Source organism: Primulina huaijiensis, chromosome 2 (genome assembly GCF_012295235.1).
Source record: "Primulina huaijiensis isolate GDHJ02 chromosome 2, ASM1229523v2, whole genome shotgun sequence".
Classification (NCBI taxonomy): Eukaryota; Viridiplantae; Streptophyta; class Magnoliopsida; order Lamiales; family Gesneriaceae; genus Primulina; species Primulina huaijiensis.
Window position 1 is genome coordinate 11,040,803 of NC_133307.1, and position 4,947 is coordinate 11,045,749.

Genomic DNA, 4,947 nt, shown 5'->3' on the forward strand with positions numbered 1-4,947 from the left:
ATTTAGGTTCCATAATTATTGTGTTAATTCACTAAATTATTTAAAAGATAGGTGAGACTCTAAAGATTTAAAATACACTAACTAAGCAATATTTCCCTTCCATTTATTAGCCTAATTTCGGCCACACCCTAGGTGTCATAACATTTCTTTGGCAACTCACCACCTTTGACCTTTTCTTTATTATTTCATAGCATGATAATCCTTTTTTTTAATCACCATTTAATTATTAATCCATCATTATCCTAGCCTTGGTTGACATGAAGAATCGGTCCTCTACACCTCCATTATCCCTCCAAGAATATTTGATATCAAACCATTTCAAATTCAAAAGGGAGCAAGACTTGTTCATGCCATTTGAATTCCTTTTATATTGCAACTCCCCTCCATCTCTCCTAACCATTATTCCCCCTCCTCACCACCAAAATTCCGAGAGGATTCAGAGCTAAAAATCGTGAGAAAACCATAGAGAAACTAGAGTGAAAAATTCAGTAGAAGCAAGAACAAGAAGATCACTCCATCTCCTCCGCGCCGCGTCGTCGTTTCGTTCGTTTTTCTTTCAAAACAAACCAAGGCATGTATATGTCCTTCTTTTAAACATTACATGATCATGATTTCCATGGCAAAACCGAAATTGGACAGCAACTTTCAAAGAAAAGTATGCACAGATTTCGGCCCTCCCCTTGTTCTCTCACGGTTGAGTTGTTTTTGTAGTTTCAGGTGGTTGGCTCGTGTCTAGGTTCCCAAGGCTGCATCTGGACATGTACTAGGATGTATTAGGACCACGTTGGTTCAATAGTCGAGCCCCATGCACGCTGGATTTATGAAAAATGACAACAACCCTTCCTTTACGTCTTTGTGTGGCTCGGTTTTTGTGTTTTGCTGTCAAAGGTTGATGGATCTAATCTTGGCTGCCCTAGGGGCCATAGTCATGGTTAGAACATCTCCTTGTGATGTCTAGGACGTGACCAAGTTGCCCTTTTGAGGCTTGGGCCATGGTAGAATCGGTTTTTCAAATCAAAACAAGAACAGCCCTTCGACCCTTCCCTTTTTCAGCATGTGTATTTTTCGGTTTATGGGGTTGGTGTGGATCTTGGTGTTAGAGTAGATGCCCTACAAGCCAACTGTTGGCTAGGGATTTTATTGACTCAGTTGTAATTAACAATCTTTATTTTAATATAATTCATTAGTTCATGGTTTGTTATTTCTTTATCTGTATACCCATGTCATCAAACATAGATAAAGACCTTGATTATACTTTAATGCAAATGAATCGTAATTCGATGTTGAAACTCATTTGTAAACACTGTATGATCTAAATTCGTTCCTAGTCGATTCAGCCGCCTAAAACATGGATAAAGGTCGCTTGAGCTCGAGACTAGCATCTGTGATGTTGTGTACTGCGTTTCTTGGTATGGGCATAGAGATGTCCAAACATGCAGATGGGTAGTCATATGATGATTATACCGAACAACCCTCCCTCGGACTTTCCAAGTGGTTATCATTCATCGAGAGGATAAGTCCGTGGTTATGATTGTACACCATTAGTCCTTACAACCCGGGACAACACTGAGGCTCTATATGCTAGGGCTGTGCTTTGACTCNGTGTGGATATCCTATATGATCTGATGAAATTATAGTGCATGGAATCTCTGGCCAGAGTATGAGATGTACGTTAGAGAAGGAGTTCTCGAACGGTACATGCGATGCCACTATTTATAGTTATCACATAGTTATCGAATTAATATGCAACCCTCGATGAACCAATGGTTGCAGATTCGATCGGGATATATGAGATGAAAGGACCGTAACGTACGTTAATCATAATCGACTGGTTCTTGCAGGCACTATCAGTGATACGTAGGGGATCATGGGGCGATGCTACTAGACGCTCTTACCATGATCCGATGGGTGCAATCAGAAATGAGTTCTGACTAGGGTAAGCCCGAATAAATGATTATGTCCTGAATCACAAAGAGTTGTGAACCAACGGCTAGCTGTATCCCTGAACCATTGAGGGTCACACAAGTACTTGATTGTTTGGTCCCGTTGAGAGAATAAATTCAAGAAGTTGAATTTATATTATATAGTAAATTCAAGGAGTTGAATTTATAATTTAAATAATAAATTCAAATGTTGAATTTATAATGTATTTAATTTATTAAGCTCAAAAGTTGAGTTTATTAATTAATAAATTAAATAAGGTGGGTATGTTTAATGGGCTTGTAAGAGTACAATTCCATCATAATAAATAATTGATGTTTTAATAGGCTTTGATTAAATTAATAAAACTAGTTGGACTAGCCCAATTGATTAAATCAAGCCCATTAATGTTAATTATGTCATTAGGCTATTATTTAATTATATATAACACATGTTAATTAAAACCCTAGCCTACCACAACACTTTTCTTTCGAGACTTTCAATTTCAAAAGGAAAAATTGGCCACTACCTTTTTGAAGGAAAATTTGAGCCATCTCTCAATCAATTTCTCTCCTACGCAAAACTTCTTCCATATTTTCTAGTGCAAATTGGAAGAGGAATAAACCATCCAGTCGTGGACTTGATAGGAGGATTTGATCGAAGAAAGTTCGTAGGGAATCAACAAGAGCTAATCCGTTTATACCGGATCAGTTGGAGTCCAGTTATTTAATTCACAAAGGCATAATTTTTAAACATCCTATGCATGTTTAATTCCTGAAAACCATACGAGTGTCCAAAAGAATTATTTTGTTTTCAAAATAAAATAAAAATTTTAAACTTCCGCTGCGTTTGGGCACGTAGAAAACAGAGATCCAACAGTTGGTTGGCTTCTTGGCCCTTAGCCACGGTTCATACCATACCGCTTGATGTCTAGACCGAGCCATGGTCAATCGATGGCCACTGGAAAGGTCCATGACAGCAAACAAAGCGATTTCCCTCACGCGTGCAGCTTGTTGCTCTCGGCTGGGAGTACGGGCGCATTTCTAGTGTGGTTTGGATTGTGGCTGGCCTAGGGCCCTTAGCCATTGTTCGAATCATTCCTTAGGGTGTTGGTAAGAGCCTCTGGTCGGTGGTTCAAGCCTTAATGGCCAGTAGTCTCGAAAACGACACAAGAAATCGAAGGCATAGCTGCTGTAATTTTTGACAGCAAGCGTGTCGCGGTTCAGAGGCGTGTTTTGGGTTTTTGGTTTGCTTTTAGCATATGGCCTTGGACTGGACAGTGCCTCATTGAGTTTGGAAGGTCATGTTTTTTGCCGTTTGTGATTCGGATCATTTTAGAGGTCGTACGAGAATTTACGGTGCAATGTGCCAAAGTGACTCTCGAAAGAGCGTTTCATGTTTTGGCCTCAATTCACCAAGATTTCGACTTGTACCCTTTTAGGAGCATTATTTCATCATTTTAGACGTATTTTAATCATGATTAAATGATGGTTTGGTGATGGTTCGGGTTGGCACGGAGTCATGATTAAATACTAAGTTAGTTTGGCGTAAATGTCTCATTTTTGGAGTCAATTACAAAGTTTGGTCAAAAAAATCATTTGCATATTTTTAATGTTAAATTTAAGTCGCAGCAGCCTGGGAACTATCCCACCCATGTGGTAAAATATTAAAGGATAATTAATTACCCCATTTAATTATATTACGTGCATAAAATGTAAAATATTCATTTTGAGATTTATGCGATATTGCTTGTGGTCACTTTACTATCATGGGATTATTACTTCACCCGGTCGCCAGTTACCGGTCAGTTCAGTCTGTAGCACCCAGTATACTGTGTCATTAGTCTGATCAGACGATTATTGTAATATCCAAGCCTAGTGAACGGTACATTTTAAGATTTCGTATGTTTATGGATTATTTGGTTAAGAGGTTAAGATTAAGTTTGATTTAGATGTTAAGAGTTGTGATTATGGGTCATAGTATTATTGGTTATTATTGTTTTGTGGTATTGTTGATATTAGTTGATGGGTAGTTGTGTTGTATCAGCATTGCGATTCGATTTTTGTTGCATAGAGTTGTTTTGGCCGAGAGCAGACCGCACCCGCGGTGATTTGAGCAGCGCACCCGCGGTCTTTATTGCAGAATTTGTTGAATTGCCGAAGAGACACCGCACCCGCGGTGATTTGTGCAGCGCACCCGCGGTCGTCGATTTCAGAAATTTGGTTGAGGTGCCGAATGCACACCGCACCCGCGGTGAGGTATGTAGTGCACCCGCGGTGCATGAACAGTAGAAGCGTGTTTTCGAGATTTAAGTGATATAATGCAAGAGTTGGTTCATTTTTCTCATTTCTTCTCCCATTTTCTCGGTTCTTTCTCTGAAGGGGAGGTTAGGGTTTCATTTTCTTTCTTTGATTCAAGCTACTTGTTGGATTATTGAAGTGTGAGCAAGGTTCTTTTGGAGTTTAAGGAGTTAAGGTAAGCTTTTGGTTTAGTTTATTCTTGGTTTTGGTGTTGGGAGAAATCATGGGTTTGTTGATGGTGTTGGTTTTATGGATTTAATGGTATGAGTTTGTGATTATTGGGTTATTGATGGTGCATATTATGGTTTATTGTTGTAGGTTGTGTACCAAGGGTATAGATTCAAGGTTCCAAGTGTTGTAAGTGGAATTCATTTCCTTGTGCTCACATGATAATATATGTATTGTGTTTCAATGGTTTTAAAGTGTTATTCCCTTCTATTTGATTCATGCTATGTATTAATACACCTTGTTGTATATTAGAGACATTCTTATGTCTCAATTATGTTAAAGGGAATATAAAAGAAAATAGAGTCTTCAAAGTGTTTGTTTTAATGCCAAAGAGAGAATTCAAATGTTTTATTGGATTGATAGATACATAGTCAGAGATTGCATGCAATTAGTTGATCAACGACCATAGGCTTATATCCCTCAGAGTTATCGATGTATATCGATGGGATATAGGTACAGAGACAGAGTTACTATATAGATATCAATCCAACAGAGAAAA